Consider the following 19,506-nt stretch of genomic DNA (forward strand, 5'->3'; position numbering starts at 1 on the left):
GACAAATCCTACACACGGTAACTAATCAATGCCAATTTAATGGTGCACCGAAGGAAGATCCAAATGAACATCTTCGTACCTTTAATAGGATCTGTACTCTATTTAAAATAAGAGAAGTGGAGGATGAACAGATATATCTCATGTTATTTCCCTGGACTTTAAAGGGAGAAGCCAAAGATTGGTTAGAATCGTTACCTGAAGGGGCGATTGATACATGGGACGTTTTAGTTGAAAATTTTATTAAACAATTCTTTCCGGCATCTAAAGCCGTGAGACTTCAAGGAGAAATTGTTACGTTCACACAAAAGCCAAATGAAACTCTATATGAAGCATGGACAAGATTTGGAAAGTTATTAAGAGGATGTCCGCAACATGGTTTAGACACTTGTCAAATAGTACAAATATTCTACCAAGGATGCGACATCACTACAAGAAAAGACATTGATATAGCAGCTGGTGGTTCCATTATGAAGAAAACCGCAACTGACGCTTACAAAATTATTGATAACACTGCTTCCCACTCACATGAGTGGCACCAAGAAAAAGATATCGTTAGATCATCTAAAGCAGCTAGAGCCGATTCTAGCCATGACTTTGATTCTATTTCCGCAAAGATAGATGCTGTCGAGAGACGAATAGAGAAGATGACTAAAGATATTCACTCAATACGAATTAGTTGTGAGCAGTGTGGAGGACCACATTTGACAAAAGATTATCTCAGTATTGAACTAACAATGGAACAAAGTGAGAATGTTTCATACATAAACCAAAGGCCTAGAAATAATTATCAGAATAATTATCAACCGCCAAGACCAATTTACAATCAAAATCAGAATTATAACCGAAATGTTCCATACAACAACCAACAAGGTCCTAGCAATCAACAAGTATCTAATAATACTTACAATCAGCAAAGACCTATTTTTCAAAATAAACCACCACAAACCGATGATAAAAAGCCAAATTTTGAAGATATGATGTCGAAGCTAGTTGAATCTCAAACTCAATTTTTCACATCTCAGAAACAAACCAATGAACAAAATGCTCAAGCATTTAGAAATCAACAAGCTTCAATCCAAAATCTGGAGCAAGAAGTAAGCAACCTAGCAAGGTTGATAGGTGAAAAAAAACCGGGAAGTTTACCTAGTGATACAAATGCTAACCCCCGGAATGAAACAGCTAAAGCCATTACCATAAGAAGTGGTATTACACTTAAACCACCTGAAATGCCTGTAATTTTTGATGAAGCTATTCCTACTCCACAAGAACCACAACCTGAGCAAGATAAGGAAAAAGAACCGGTAGTTGAAAAGGTTAATGAAGATAACACAGTTAAGGCTAAACCTTATGTTAAACCATACCAACCACCACTTCCTTACCTTAGTAAAATGAGAAAAGAGAGACTTGAAGCCGAGCAATCCAAATTCTTGGATATGTTTAAACAAATAAATGTAAATCTTCCTTTCATTGATGTAATTTCAGGAATGCCTAGATATGCTAAATTCCTAAAAGATCTAATCACAAATAGAAAGAAAATGGAAGAACTCTCGGCTGTTACTATGAATGCTAATTGTTCTGCAGTGCTATTGAATAAGATACCAGAAAAACTATCAGATCCAGGAAGTTTCACAATTCCATGTTTTCTGGGTAGTCTTAGATTGATGTGCAGCGGGGTAGTATATAAAATAGCTTATATTTTTAAAGGAAATACTATTAAATACGATACAATTTTACACAAGATATTTATTTATTTATAGAATGGATATACTTAAACCTTGCTACAACACTATAGGCAGTGTACCTAATCGTAGAGTAGTATAGTTTTTAGTAAGTCCGGTTCGTTCCACAGGGAGCGGGCTTATTGCACACTATATTTTTAAACAATTATATTTGTACAAAATATATTATATTGATAATATATAAAAGGGGGTTTACCGTTTAATGACTGGTTTGTCGATTTTATATTTTAAGTTACAATTAAAACCTAATGCAAAATATAAATGACGATAATTAAAGTAGCAAAAAATAAATGACAATAAATAAATGACGTTAAATAAAATATCGAGTAAATAAAAGTACGATGAAATATGAAATAAAATATATTATGCTTATTTAAACTTCCGTAACCATGATGGTTGACGTGTTGATTTTAATTTTATGCCCATGGGTTAATTGTCCTTTGTCCTGGATTATTTAATATGTCCGTCTGGTTTTTGTCCATAACAGTCCATCGGTCATAAATTTAAAGTGCGAGTGTCCTCGTCAAATTATCCTTATACCCGAAGTCAAATATTCCAACTAATTGGGGACTTAAACTGTAACAAGGTTTTAATACTTTGTTTAATAATTACACCAGGATATCGACTGCGTGTAACCCAAGGTTTTAATACTTTGTTATCAATTATGCCAAGTGTCCTTGTACATAATTTCACCCCTGTTTTAATAATTCCATAGACTATTAATCCATTCCCGTGTCCGGTTAAATGAACGATTATTCGTACATATAAATATCCCGCCCATCGTGTCCGATCGAGTGTATATGGTTATTTATAGGTACGTTCAATTGTAAATCTTTATATTAAAATTAACAAACTATCATTTAGTTAAACAAATATAAAGCCCATTAATAGCCCATAGTCTAATTTCCACAAGTGTCGTTCTTTTGTCCAAACCCCAATTATGGTACAAAGCCCAATTACCCAATTTTAGATATTTTTAGCCCAACATCATGATTACTTCGTCTTAAATAAGCATAATAATAACTTAAATACGAGACATTAATTTAAAAAGGAGAACATAGCTTACATTGATTATTTATCGCGTAGTGTTACACGGACAGAGCTCCGACTTTAAAACCCGTAAAATAACCTTTGCATAACCCCAAAACTAATCTAATATAAAACTACACTATACTATATATATATATATTTATATTTATTATTATTAGAGGAGTATTATTATTATTATTATGTTATTCTTTATGGCCAAAACTCGTTGCCTTTTATAGATGTGGTCTGATCCTGAGGCCCATGCGATCGCATGGGTTCTCAGTGTTAATCTCATGCGATCGCATGGCCAGTCTGGCCATGCCCAATTGCTTTGTTTTCTAGCTTGTCGACGTTATATTTAATTATATAATATAATATATATAATTTTATATAATTATATATATATTATATTATATTCTTGTGCATAGTAGACTCATAATTTTTGGTCCGTTGCGTCGGGCGTTGATAGTTGGCTCAGGTCCCGGTTTCGGATTTTTGAACGTCCTTTCGTATAATTTAATATCTTGTACTTTGCGTTCCGCAACTTGTACTTTTGTCATTTTTAGACGTTTCTCATCAATAAATTGAACCACTTGGATTGTATCTTGTACATTTGAGCTTTTTGGTTATTTGCGTCTTCAAATCGTCATTTTCGCCTTTTGTCTTCGCACTTATTTAATATAAACGATTACAACTTAAAATAGGACAATTACAACTAAATAATTTACATATTGGGAGGATATTGCTACTAAATATATGTTCATTTGGAGCACTATCAAATATCCCCACACTTGAACGTTGCTTGTCCTCAAGCAATACAGAACTTGAAATTAAATCACACGAATCACTTCTTTATTCTTCACACTTTATACATTAGTGATTTTGATACGGCGGTATAAACAATGATAGTAACGATGTGGTTTACAGTCCCACATGACTATAAAAATTTAGATCCTTAAGGAAATTGGATCTTTATGAAAACATTTGATCTTTTGAAAATTCATTCTAGCTTTTACCCTAGATAAGTTTTCCGGAATACCCCTTCACCGGTGTTTGCAAAATGTTTTTGTGGGTTTTGTGGGTTTCAGATTTGAAAATTTTAGCTTAAAATTTATGGTTTTGTGTCACCCACTTGCTAACCTTGTATTGGGAAAGCAACACGTCTAGTATACTTGTCCCGTATATTACCTTTTGGCAAACTACCGTCCGGTTGTAAAGGAAAGCGATGAACAAGAAACTGTTAAGGCAATGTTTAATGACATGCATTTGTTCATGGTCTAAAACGTGTCGGATGCAATTACTATCCTTTGTAGGAGCAATAGTAAAGATCACCCTATAATTTTTCGGTCTGGCACAAGGTCCTGTCTTTGACCATGCTATGCAACCACCGTTCTTACGGTTGACACCCGATTTGGTTCAGGTGACCTAATGAATTCCAGGTGAATTCCTAGGATTTTACGTTCAATGGTAATGAACGCATTGAAAATGGGTTTTTAGAAAACAAATCGGTTTGTAATTTGATCAAAATATTTTCTCGTTCAAGCTCGAGTTTAGATATCATTGAATTCCATGAGTTTGTAATTCTCAATCTTTAAGGTCAATCTCTAGGATTGAGTAATATCAGTCTTAAAAGCTGATTTTTAATCTTTAAGGATATTATCCTTTCTGGGGATCTGATTCATTAGTCTTATCAAGCTAATTTGCACGGTGCCCTCCCCATTTTACGAGACAGATCCTCTCATGGTTAGGATAAATCTGACCACTTGGCGACCCTGTTTGATGTTGAGGTCCGTGGATTTCCTGCTGATTTTAGAGATGACTTTTCTAGATTTTTCGTCAACCTACAGCTGGTCTGGACGACAACTTCATGACCTAAATCAAGAAGCGCGTTTCTTTTTCGAAAGACTTTACTTCCTTTTAATGATGGAATTGATTCATCGCGTAGATCCATCTTTCTTACAGTAAATTGGGTAAACCAGTTAATTTAGTCCAAAGTAAAAGCACCTGCAATAACTTTACAAAAACATGTGATAGATAGTTTTTAATTGAATAACTTGGTACATTCTCCCCACACTTGGCTTTTTTCATGCGTCTTTTTATATCTTAATAAATAAATTCAAGCGTTTTAGTTGTTTCTCAATTTATGTCCTTTCCGAGGTAACAATAATTTCGGCATTAACACCTAGTTTTATCGTTTATAAATATGTATAAACATGATTTTGAATTCATTTAGTTAAAAAATTTTAAAATTTTCATAATATTTAGAAAATATGCCAAGTATAAACCCGAGAGAATTTATAACCCTTCCCCACACTTGAGATCATGCAATGCCCTCATTTGCATGAAATCAGACTCTAATTATAAATTCATGAGGGTGATTAGTGTAGAAAAGTGATTGAAAATACCCAGTTTGTAATTACAAAGCTCGTCGAATGATAGATGGCGAACCTCATCGTTCATTCCTTCTTGTTTTATCATACATGTTTTTCTTCAAAAACGGTTGCTTTTCTGAACTGTTTTCTAATCTTTGAAAATGCGTCTTTTACCCTAGCTTATTATGCATGTTTATTAACGAATTATGCACTAACCCGAACCTCGAATTTAACGTTAAGTGGGGTTAGACTTCCCCACACTTAGCTGACGACATGTGAAGTCGGTAGAATAAGTTCCACGAATTAGAATAGTGAGCCAGTTATTTACATCTCGGGTAGTATATAATATATCAATGGGTTTAAAGTTTAGAACCACTCGATCGTCACTACTTAATTCTTTTTTAAGTGTAGCTTTTAGTAAATGGAAATGTCTCCTTTCTGGTTCTTGGTCAAATGGATCGATATACACCGACATACATATTTCTATAGGGTGGACAATTCCTAACATTTTCTTTCGTTCATTCTCGGGATCAAGATTTTCACCTCTATTACCCAATTGGGTGAAATTCGAGGTGTCAATATCTATTACAGCTTGTAGTTCATCTTTGGTAGATGACTCATCTATTGAGAATATTGGGTTGGAAAGTTGTGGAATGGTGAATTTCGAGATCGAAGCAAATTCTTCTTCATTAATGGTACTTATTGGTCTCACCATTTTGGTCTCGGGGGTAAAATTTTCAACGTTATCGTTTTTCCAAGAGTACCAATTTGTCACCCTTACTTCTTCTTCATCCATTGATGTATCGATGATTTCGTTGGTAGAGGCTAATGTGTCGATATGTTGTGAAATTGGTAAAGCTGAATAAAAAGTATCATCGGAATAGTTGGTGATTTCGGAGCTCTCGAATTCATCAAAATTCGATGATATGAGATTTTCTTGCACACGACTCCTCAGATCAACAGGTGTGTAATCTGATAGAGTTTCAGCTTGCCGATTTACAAACTCTCTCATTTGTTCATTTTGAGCATCGAGTTCTTCGAGTTTGATTTTCATATTGTCTAAAAGATTATCAGACACATAATTTTTCTCGCTTTCTGGTTGTTGAGTTTGGAAATATTCTTGGGAATAATCCCAATTTGAATTGTATTCTTCATAATCGTTCCCTTCAGGTTCCATGGGTCCATAATTTTCCATAGGAACGTAATAATAACATTCCCATGTTGAGTGATAATCTCCACAGATTTCACAACCAGTTATTGTTTCGTCATTCGTGATCCAAGATTGACCGAACGAATTGCCATCAAAACCCATTGGAGAGTATTGATTTAATTGATTTTGGAGTTCAAAAAGAGTTTCCAAGGCCTTGTTTTCAAAATTTTCCATTTTATTGCGATGGCCAAATTTTAGCTACAATGTGGTGTATTCACTAATTATCCTATTAGTTATAAAATAGAAAAACTTATATAAGTTGTCCAATTAATAGACTTTTCTGCTTTTGCCCACGTTTCGAATAGCCAATAGATGCAGCAGGGAGCCAGAACCCTTTAAATCGGAAGCTCACAACTCAGCCACTAACAAATCCAACTATTATTACGAAGCAGAAAATTTGGATGTCTATCAATTTAACCTCTTAAAATAATTTTTCGTTGAAATTTTAAAGATATTATAGAGAAGAAATAGAGAAAATTCTAAGTCCTAAAAACTAGATCATCGAGAAATAAGAAAGAAAAAGAATACGAGTCGAAAAACGTATAAAAATAAAAGGGTTGAAAAATAGGCGTCGAAAAATAAAAATAAGAAAGTAGCGCGAAGAACGGCGTCGCAAAATTCTAAAGCACCTAAATCTTAGTCTAAAGAAAAAGCACTTAAGGGATTTTACGGCAAAGCCTAAAAATCTAGAAATAAGAATAAGCTACGGCAAAATACTAGAACTTAAAACTAATTACGAACGATAAAAATACAAATAGTACGAATAAACGATAAAAATACAAATTGTAATTAAAATGATAAAAATATAAATTTTATAAAAATATTATTTTTATATTATATATTTTATAAAAGTATTAAATTTTTTATAATTATAAAACTAATTAAAACTTAAATTACAAATTAAATTAAAACTAAAACTAAATATTATTATAAATAACCCTAAATAATAATAATAATAAATAATACCCCGTAATAAATGCTGAAATAGGGTTTCTGGCGTGTCAGATCAGGCCATGCGATCGCATGGCTTTACAACACCCGGCTCATGCGATCGCATGGGTCTGGGTTCCAGGTTTTTGTTTTTTTTTTTTTTATTGTTTTTTATTGTTTTTCTAAAAATGATATATAAATATATGTATACAAATATATATTAAAAATATAGCGTTTCGCCGAGTTCCCCGGCAGCGGCGCCAAAAAACTTGATGTGCAGCGGGGTAGTATATAAAATAGCTTATATTTTTAAAGGAAATACTATTAAATACGATACAATTTTACACAAGATATTTATTTATTTATAGAATGGATATACTTAAACCTTGCTACAACACTATAGGCAGTGTACCTAATCGTAGAGTAGTATAGTTTTTAGTAAGTCCGGTTCGTTCCACAGGGAGCGGGCTTATTGCACACTATATTTTTAAACAATTATATTTGTACAAAATATATTATATTTATAATATATAAAAGGGGGTTTACCGTTTAATTACTGGTTTGTCGATTTTATATTTTAAGTTACAATTAAAACCTAATGCAAAATATAAATGACGATAATTAAAGTAGCGAAAAATAAATGACAATAAATAAATGACGTTAAATAAAATATCGAGTAAATAAAAGTACGATGAAATATGAAATAAAATATATTATGCTTATTTAAACTTCCGTAACCATGATGGTTGACGTGTTGATTTTAATTTTATGCCCATGGGTTAATTGTCCTTTGTCCTGGATTATTTAATATGTCCGTCTGGTTTTTGTCCATAACAGTCCATCGGTCATAAATTTAAAGTGCGAGTGTCCTCGTCAAATTATCCTTATACCCGAAGTCAAATATTCCAACTAATTGGGGACTTAAACTGTAACAAGGTTTTAATACTTTGTTTAATAATTACACCAGGATATCGACTGCGTGTAACCCAAGGTTTTAATACTTTGTTATCAATTATGCCAAGTGTCCTTGTACATAATTTCACCCCTGTTTTAATAATTCCATAGACTATTAATCCATTCCCGTGTCCGGTTAAATGAACGATTATTCGTAAATATAAATATCCCGCCCATCGTGTCCGATCGAGTGTATATGGTTATTTATAGGTACGTTCAATTGTAAATCTTTATATTAAAATTAACAAACTATCATTTAGTTAAACAAATATAAAGCCCATTAATAGCCCATAGTCTAATTTCCACAAGTGTCGTTCTTTTGTCCAAACCCCAATTATGGTACAAAGCCCAATTACCCAATTTTAGATATTTTTAGCCCAACATCATGATTACTTCGTCTTAAATAAGCATAATAATAACTTAAATACGAGACATTAATTTAAAAAGGAGAACATAGCTTACATTGATTATTTATCGCGTAGTGTTACACGGACAGAGCTCCGACTTTAAAACCCGTAAAATAACCTTTGCATAACCCCAAAACTAATCTAATATAAAACTACACTATACTATATATATATATTTATATTTATTATTATTAGAGGAGTATTATTATTATTATTATGTTATTCTTTATGGCCAAAACTCGTTGCCTTTTATAGATGTGGTCTGATCCTGAGGCCCATGCGATCGCATGGGTTCTCAGTGTTAATCTCATGCGATCGCATGGCCAGTCTGGCCATGCCCAATTGCTTTATTTTCTTGCTTGTCGACGTTATATTTAATTATATAATATAATATATATAATTTTATATAATTATATATATATTATATTATATTCTTGTGCATAGTAGACTCATAATTTTTGGTCCGTTGCGTCGGGCGTTGATAGTTGGCTCAGGTCCCGGTTTCGGATTTTTGAACGTCATTTCGTATAATTTAATATCTTGTACTTTGCGTTCCGCAACTTGTACTTTTGTCATTTTTAGACGTTTCTCATCAATAAATTGAACCACTTGGATTGTATCTTGTACATTTGAGCTTTTTGGTCATTTGCGTCTTCAAATCGTCGTTTTCGCCTTTTGTCTTCGCACTTATTTAATATAAACGATTACAACTTAAAATAGGACAATTACAACTAAATAATTTACATATTGGGAGGATATTGCTACTAAATATATGTTCATTTGGAGCACTATCATAGATCAATAGAAGCATTGGCAGATTTAGGTGCTAGTATAAATTTAATGTCATATTCACTATACGCTAAACTAGACCTTGGAGAATTGAAACCAACACGAATAAGCATACAACTAGCAGATCGATCAGTAAAATATCCTAGAGGGATAATGGAGAACATGCTAGTTAAAGTTGGTACTTTAGTATTTCCAGTAGATTTTGTTATTCTGGACATGGAAGAAGATTCTCGAGTTCCTCTCATATTAGGAAGACCATTCTTAAACACGGCCAAAGCAATAATAGACGTGTTCGGTAAGAAACTGACCCTAAGTATAGAGGATGAGAGTGTTACCTTTTCAGTTGATAGAGCAATGTAACAACCGCAATCTGCAGATGATACATGTTATTATTTTCAAACTATAGATTCACATGCAGAATTGTTAGAAGAATTTTCAGAATTACAAGGAACATGAGAATGTTCTTTAGGAGAAGGAACTGAACCAATTGATGAAACTGAAATGTTAGCTACACTTATGGCTAATGGATATGAACCAACAACAGAAGAAATTCAAATGCTAAAAGAAGAAGACAGATATCGATATAAATCATCGATAGAAGAACCACCGACATTAGAATTAAAGCCACTTCCAAACCATTTGGAATATGCTTATTTACATGGTGAATCTGAATTACCTGTAATAATATCGTCTTCTCTTACTGAAAATGAAAAATCTCAACTCATTACTGTGCTAAAAGCTCATAAACCAGCTATTGCATGGAAGATTCATGACATTAAAGGAATAAGTCCTTCGTATTGCACACATAAAATTCTTATGGAAGAAGGTCATAAAACGTATGTGCAACGCCAAAGAAGACTAAATCCTAATATGCAAGATGTTGTTAAGAAAGAAATTATTAAACTGCTAGATGCAGGTTTAATTTATCCAATCTCTGATAGTCCATGGGTAAGCCCAGTTCAATGCGTACCTAAGAAGGGTGGCATGACTGTCATCACAAATGAGAAAAATGAGCTTATTCCTACTAGGACTGTAACAGGATGGCGTGTTTGTATTGATTATAGAAAATTAAATGACGCCACCAGAAAAGATCACCTTCCCTTACCTTTCATTGATCAAATGTTGGAAAGATTAGCCAGGAATAGTTACTATTGTTTTCTTGACGGTTTTTCCGGATATTTTCAAATTCCAATAGCACCCGAGGACCAAGAGAAAACCACGTTCATGTGCGCTTATGGTACTTTTGCTTACAAACGCATGTCATTTGGACTTTGCAACGCCCCTGCAACCTTTCAAAGGTGCATGATGGCGATTTTTCACGACATGATAGAAGAATGCATGGAAGTTTTCATGGATGATTTTTCAGTCTTCAGTGATACATTTGAAATATGTCTACTTAATCTTGAACTAATGTTTATTAGATGCGAACAATCAAATCTAGTTCTTAATTGGGAGAAATGCCATTTCATGGTTAAAGAAGGCATAGTTCTCGGTCATAAAATTTCAAAGGAAGGAATTGAAGTGGATAAAGCTAAAGTAGATGTAATTGCTAAACTTCCACATCCCACCAATGTTAGAGGAGTTAGGAGTTTTCTAGGGCATGCCGGTTTTTACCGACGTTTCATAAAAGATTTTTCTAAAATTGCCACTCCTATGAATAAACTCCTAGAAAATGATGCTCCATTCATCTTTTCAGATGAATGCATCAAATCTTTTAATATTCTTAAAGAAAAACTCACTAATGCGCCGATCATGATAACTCCATATTGGAATCTACCGTTTGAACTCATGTGCGATGCAAGTGATTTTGAAATGGGAGCCGTTTTAGGACAAAGGATTGAAAAACGATTGCAACCTATTTATTATGCTAGTAAGACGTTACAAGAAGCACAAACGAATTACACAACTACTGAAAAAGAACTCCTTGCTATTGTCTTTGATTTTGACAAATTTCGTTCATATCTCGTTCTAGCTAAAACGGTGGTCTATACTGACCATTCTGCTCTTAGATACCTATTTTCGAAACAAGATGCCAAACCAAGATTAATCCATTGGATCTTACTCTTACAAGAGTTCGATATTGAAATCCGAGATAAAAAGGGAGCAGAAAATCTCGCCGCCGATCATCTTTCTCGTCTTGAAAATCCTGAATTAGAAGTTCTAAATGAATCGGCCATACAAGATAACTTTCCTGATGAATATCTATTGAAGATAGATTATAATGATATTCCATGGTTTGCAGACTATGCAAACTACTTAGTATGTGGATTCCTTGAAAAAGGGTTGTCGTACCAAAAACGAAAGAAATTCTTTAGTAATATAAAACACTATTTATGGGAAGATCCACATTTGTTTAAAAGTTGTCCCGATAGAATAATACGCCGATGTGTATTCAGAGATGAAGCTAGTAAAATCTTAAACCATTGTCACACAGGACCAACAGGAGGGCATTATGGGCCTCAACTTACAGCAAGAAAAGTTTACGGTGCTGGATTCTATTGGCCTACAATTTTCAAAGACGCACACCTTCTTTGCAAATCCTGTGATGCTTGTCAAAGGGCCGGAAAAATAAGTCAACGTGATGAAATGCCACAAAATGTCATTCAAGTATGTGAAGTATTTGACATTTGGGGTATTGACTTTATGGGTCCATTTCCAAAATCTCATAATAATCTCTACATTCTCGTTGCCATTGATTATGTATCTAAATGGACGGAAGCACAAGCTCTCCTGACTAACGATGCACGAGTTGTAGTCAACTTTTAAAATGTCTTTTTGCAAGGTTCGGAACACCGAAAGCTTTAATAAGTGATCGGGGTACTCATTTTTGTAACAATCAACTTGAGAAAGTTCTCAAAATATATGGAGTAACTCATAAAATCTCAACCACTTATCATCCACAAACAGGTGGACAAGTTGAAAATACCAACCGAGCTTTAAAACGTATTCTAGAGAAAACCGTAGGATCAAATCCGAAGGAATGGTCCATGAAATTGGAGGATGCACTCTGGGCTTTTAGAACAGCCTACAAAACTTCAATTAGAACCATACCTTTTAAACTCGTTTACGGAAAAGCATGTCATCTTCCAGTAGAAATTGAACACAAAGCATTTTGGGCTTTGAAGACATGTAATCTTGATTTACATGAAGCTGGACGTCTACGGTTAAGTCAATTAAACGAATTAGAAGAATTGAGACATGAAGCATATGAAAATTCATTAATCTATAAGGAAAGAACGAAGAAATGGCATGATAAAAGAATCAGAAGTTCAAAAGAATTTAAATGAGCATTTTCATATATGCTTATTTGAAAAAGTGTAGATTTTGATAAAAATATGAAAATGAGCATAAGTGTAATATAGATTAAACATGTCATTGTGATTGTTTTAAGTTGTTATTTTGCTAACACTAATGCATATTTGGATGCACAAATTTTGTGTTTAATGTGTTTTGCAAAAATATACTGAAACTGGAGGTGCATCATCATCATCTAGACAACCACAACCGGAACCTGAGCCAGAATTGCAATACGAACCAGAACCCAAACAAGAACTACAACAGGAACAACAACATCAACCTGATCAACACGTACCTTATTATGATCCGCTATAATTTATTGATGCCTTTATAGTATTTTCGATGCATCCGCCGGTAGAATACCCAACGATTCCTGAACACACGTTGCATCCTAATCTGAGATTCGATAGAAGCTGGAGAGATTACCCGACATATCAAAGTAACAAATTCAAACTGATACCAAAAAATGTAGAAGTGCCGAAGGTAATCGATTGGGAGCCTTTAGAAAGGGTCCAACTAGTTAACTCAGTTAGGGAGCATCTGATCCAAAGGTATGGCAGCTCTTCTTTTCACGATTGGGAACGTTTATTCACCATTCGTAGACTTGTATATAAGGAATGGTGCATTGAGCTTATGAGTACTATAGCGTTAAATGCAGATGTAGATAGATTAGATGATAGAAGTTTTCTTAGATTTATACTTGGCCGTAGGATGTACAGGATGTCCATGCTGGACATGGCCAGGGCTTTGCAGATATATACTCCTGGTGAATTACTACTACTCGATTGTATGAATTTGATTTATCGTGGTGAAAGGGTAGATAGGAATTTTGACGCAAACGCCGTCTGGAGGCGTATGTCAGATTATAATGTTTTTACGCTGGGAGGAAAACACTCCTACTTACATATTAACAAAGCCGAGCTTTGTATAATTCATAGATTTTTGGCTAACTCGATTACACAGAGAGGTCACAATAAGGAGAAAATGACCTTACATGATTTATTTTACCTAAAGTGTATTCGAGACCCAAGAGGCTTTGTTAATATCCCTTACTGTGTTGTTTTTTATTTGTCTAAGATGGTGGAAGGAATACAGGAAGGGGGAATAATAGGAGGAGGTATTTTTGTTACTCTCATTGGAGAGTATTTGGGTGTAGATAAGGATCAAGGGGGTCCAGTGTTGGAATGTAGGGAACATGTTGAGCCTTTAGGATTGAGGGTCTATCAGGGTGCTAAGGTATTAAAAATCAGACGCAACCAGGCAGTACCCTATGAAGGTAGTCATCCTCAGGTAGAAAGAGGTTCAGATGAGGAAATGGAGGAAGTGAATGACATTAGGGATGTCATTAGGGAGGCTATGACTGACGTCTACCAGTGTGTAGATGAGGTGGAAATGACAAACGAGGAGAGATTTAGTTGGATGGAGCAGTGGCAAGCCCGGAATGAGTATGAGCATTCTAGGCAACGACAGCATGATAGATGGGACTATCATCAGCGTCAGATCATGAGCCGGCTGTCACCTCAGGATCACTACGTACCGACCCGACCCGCTTACTATCCTCCACACCAGCCCGAGATGAGACCACCATATACTCTTTACGACCCTAACCAGGCCTACCAGTACACCTATCACCAACCATGGAACCCGAACGATGACATGAACTGGAACCCCTATCCAGATTGATATAGTTCCCGTTGGTGATTTCTATGATTTTTATCTTTTTATTATTTTTATTTATTTATGTTTAAACACATTATATTTTGATATTTTTATTGTAATGTTTAATATTTTTATTTGTTGTACTAATATTTCATATTTGATTTGAAAGTGGGATTTTAAGTTCCATTTCAAATTACCATGCATGTTTATATTTGTATTGTATATATTTTATTTCATGTACACAACAGGGTAAAACAGCGCATTTTCAAAGACTGGCATTAAGTTCAGCAAAAGCTACTGATTTTGACGACAAAACGAAAAACAAATGTGATGTAACAACAAGACGGAATGAACAAATGATGTGCAGTGCACCATTTATCATTCAACAAACAAACGCCAATATGTTTGAAAACTTTGGTAAAATTTAATCATTTTTCTACGCTAATCACCCTCAATAATTTAAATTGTTACTGATTTCTTGCAAATGAGGGCATTGCAAGATCTTAAGTGTGGGAAGGGGTTAAATTCTTTCGAATTTTTAAAATTTTAACTTATACACTTGGTTACCGTTAAAAATACTAGTAACGCAGTAGTTGTATTAGAATCTAGTGCTCTCTGATAATAAAGAACAGCCCTAGTCTTATATACTAACTACCCAATTCTAGTAAAAATTTTCAAAATTTTCAATTAAATGAACTCAAAATCATGTTTATACATATTTATGAGCGATAAAACTAGGTATTAACACCGAAATTATTATTACCTCGAAAAGGACATAAATTGAGAAACAATCCAAAATGTTAGAATTCATTTAAAATGGAATAGAGGACAATAAAAAGGCAAAGAAAGGAAAATAAAAGCCAAGTGTGGGAAAAATTTACCAAGTTATTTAAAACATATAACACATATTTTTGTACAAATAACTAAAGATACTTTTGTTTTGGACAATTTTATCAGTTTTACCCAATTTACTATAATATATTTGAAAGAAAGATGGATCTACACGATGAATCAATTCCATCATTAAAAGGAAGTAAAGTCTTCCGAAAAAGAAATGCGCTTCTTGATTTAGGTCAGGAAGTTGTCATCCAGACCAGCTGTAGAGTCTACGAAAAACCTTGAAAAGTTTTCTCGAAAATCAGCTGGAAATCCACGGACCTCAGCATCAAACAGGGTCGCCAAGTGGTCAGACTTATCCTAACCATGAGAGGATCTGTCTCGTAAAATGGGGAGGACGCCGTGCAAATTAGCTTGATAAGACTAATGAATCAGACCCCCAGAAAAGGATAATCTCTTTAAAGATCAAAAATCAGCTTTTAAGCCTGATATTACTCAATCCTAGAGATTGACTTTAAAGATTGAGAATTACAAACTCATGAAATTCAATAATATCTAAACTCGAGCTTGAACGAGAAAATATTTTGATAAAAATTACAAACCGATTTGTTTTCTGAAAACCCCATTTTTAATGCGTTCATTACCATTGAACGTAAAATCCTAGGAATTCACCTGGAATTCATTAGGTCACCTGAACCAAATCGGGTGTCAACCGTAAGAACGGTGGTTGCATAACATGGTCAAAGACAGGACCTTGTGCCAGACCGAAAAACTATAGGGTGATCTTTACTATTGCTCCTACAAAGGATAGTAATTTCATCCGACACGTTATAAACCATAATTAAAAGCATGTCAGGGAACATTGCCTTAACAGTTGCATGTTCAACGCTTTCCTTTACAACCGGACGGTAGTTTACCGAAAGGTAATATATGGAGCAAGTATAATGGATGTGTTGTTTTTCCAATACAAGGTTAGCAAGTGGGTGACACAAAACCATAAGTTTTGAGCTAAAATTTTCAAATCTAAAACCCACCAAACCCACAAAAACAATTTCTTAAACACTGGTGAAGGGTTATTCCGGAAAACTTATCTAGGGTAAAAGCTAGATTGTATTTTCAAAAGATCAAATGTTTTCATAAAGATCCAATTTCCTTAAGGATCTAAATTTTCATAGTCATGTGGGACTGTAAACCACATCGTTACTACCATTGTTCATACCGCCGTATAGAAATCACTGATGTACAAAGTGTGAAGAATAAAGAAGTGATTCTAGTATTTTTATTTCAAGACTATATTGCTTGAGGACAAGCAACGCTCAAGTGTGAGAATATTTGATAATGCTAAAAACGAACATATATTTCATAGCATTATCCCTCAAGAAAGACAAGCTTTTAGTTGCAATTGTTCTATTTACAAGTGATATTCGTTTAAATAATAAAAGGTGAAGATAAAAGATAGATTCGACGAATTGAAGACGCAAACGACCAAAAAGCTAAAAAGTACAAAGTACAATCAAAGTGGTTCAAATTATTGGTGAGAAACGTCTCAAAATTACAAAAGTACAAGACGCAAAACGTAAAATACAAGATATTAAATTGTACGAAAGGACGTTCGAAAATCCGGAACCGGGACCAAAGTCAACTCTCAACGCTCGACGCAACGAACTAAAAATTACAAGTCAACTATGCACATGAATATAATATAATATATAATTAATTCTTAAAATTATATATATATTATATTATATTTATAAAACCGTCGGCAAGAAGAAACAAACTCATGTGAGCTGGAAAAAGAGGCCATGCGATCGCATGGCCTGGCAGTTATAATACCATGTGATCGCATGGTGAACAGTAGCTGGCCACACTCCTATAAATTTCGCAGTTTGGTGATCAACTGAACACATCTTTTTCTTCCTTCTTACTCACTCGTAATATATATATATATATATATATATATATATATATATATATATATATATTATAATTTTAATTTTAATTTTAATTTTAATTTTAATAATAATAAGGGTATGTTAGCGAATGTTGTAAGGGTGTAAGTCGAAATTCTGTCCGTGTAACGCTACGCTATTTTTAATCATTGTAAGTTATGTTCAACCTTTTTAAATTAACGTCTCGTAGCTAAGTTATTATTATGCTTTTTAATACCAAAGTAATCGTGATGTTGGACTAAATATTAAAATTGGGTAATTGGACTTTGGACCATAATTGGGGTTTGGATAAAAGAATGACACTTGTGGAAATTAGACTATGGGCTATTAATGGGCTTTATATTAACTAAACGATACCTCGTTAATTTAATATATAGACTTATAATTTGACGTATTTACATATAACCACATACGCTTAATCGGGTACGGTGGGCGGGATATCTATTGAAATGTCCCGTTCTTATTGATTAAAAACGTTCCATATTAATTGATTTCGTTGCGAGGTTTTGACCTCTATATGAGACATTTTTCAAAGACTGCATTCATTTTTAAAACAAACCATAACCTTTATTTCATAAATAAAGGTTTAAAAAGCTTTACGTAGATTATCAAATAATGATAATCTAAAATATCCTGTTTACACACGACCATTACATAATGGTTTACAATACAAATATGTTACATCGAAATCAGTTTCTTGAATGCAGTTTTTACACAATATCATACAAACATGGACTCCAAATCTTGTCCTTATTTTAGTATGCAACAGCGTAAGCTCTTAGTATTCACCTGAGAATAAACATGCTTTAAACGTCAACAAAAATGTTGGTGAGTTATAGGTTTAACCTATATATATCAAATCGTAACAATAGACCACAAGATTTCATATTTCAATACACATCCCATACATAGAGATAAAAATCATTCATATGGTGAACACCTGGTAACCGACATTAACAAGATGCATATATATAAGAATATCCCCATCATTCCGGGACACCCTTCGGATATGATATAAATTTCAAAGTACTAAAGCATCCGGTACTTTGGATGGGGTTTGTTAGGCCTAATAGATCTATCTTTAGGATTCGTGTCAATTAGGGTGTCTGTTCCCTAATTCTTAGATTACCAGACTTAATAAAAAGGGGCATATTCGAGTTCGATAATTCAACCATAGAATGTAGTTTCACGTACTTGTGTCAATTTTGTAAATCATTTATAAAACCTGCATGTATTCTCATCCCAAAAATATTAGATTTTAAAAGTGGGACTATAACTCACTTTCACAGATTTTTACTTCATCGGGAAGTAAGACTTGGCCACTGGTTGATTCACGAACCTATAACAATATATACATATATATCAAAGTATGTTTAAAATATATTTACAACACTTTTAATATATTTTGATGTTTTAAGTTTATTAAGTCAGCTGTCCTCGTTAGTAACCTACAACTAGTTGTCCACAGTTAGATGTACAGAAATAAATCGATAAATATTATCTTGAATTAATCCACGACCCAGTGTATACGTATCTCAGTATTGATCACAACTCAAACTATATATATTTTGGAATCAACCTCAACCCTGTATAGCTAACTCCAACATTCACATATAGAGTGTCTATGGTTGTTCCGAAATATATATAGATGTGTCGACATGATAGGTCGAAACATTGTATACGTGTCTATGGTATCTCAAGATTACATAATATACAATACAAGTTGATTAAGTTATGGTTGGAATAGATTTGTTACCAATTTTCACGTAGCTAAAATGAGAAAAATTATCCAATCTTGTTTTACCCATAACTTCTTCATTTTAAATCCGTTTTGAGTGAATCAAATTGCTATGGTTTAATATTGAACTCTATTTTATGAATCTAAACAGAAAAGTATAGGTTTATAGTCGGAAAAATAAGTTACAAGTCATTTTTGTAAAGGTAGTCATTTCAGTCGAAAGAACGACGTCTAGATGACCATTTTAGAAAACATACTTCCACTTTGAGTTTAACCATAATTTTTGGATATAGTTTCATATTCATAATAAAAATCATTTTCTCAGAATAACAACTTTTAAATCAAAGTTTATCATAGTTTTTAATTAACTAACCCAAAACAGCCCGCGGTGTTACTACGACGGCGTAAATCCGGTTTTAAGGTGTTTTTCGTGTTTCCAGGTTTTAAATCATTAAGTTAGCATATCATATAGATATAGAACATGTGTGTAGTTAATTTTAAAAGTCAAGTTAGAAGGATTAACTTTTGTTTGCGAACAAGTTTAGAATTAACTAAACTATGTTCTAGTGATTACGAGTTTAAACCTTCGAATAAGA

General features: G+C 33.7%; 1 non-coding gene across 1 annotated transcript; it reads right to left on the reverse strand.

Annotated features, from left to right (window-relative positions):
* Positions 1-272: 272 nt before the first annotated feature.
* On the reverse strand, positions 273-379 carry LOC139903473 (small nucleolar RNA R71). Its single transcript, XR_011778290.1, has one exon. It is a non-coding gene; the product is annotated as a small nucleolar RNA R71 (small nucleolar RNA).
* Between the last annotated feature and the right edge of the window lie 19,127 nt (positions 380-19,506).

This window comes from Rutidosis leptorrhynchoides, chromosome 3 (assembly GCF_046630445.1).
Source record: "Rutidosis leptorrhynchoides isolate AG116_Rl617_1_P2 chromosome 3, CSIRO_AGI_Rlap_v1, whole genome shotgun sequence".
In the NCBI taxonomy this organism is placed as follows: Eukaryota; Viridiplantae; Streptophyta; class Magnoliopsida; order Asterales; family Asteraceae; genus Rutidosis; species Rutidosis leptorrhynchoides.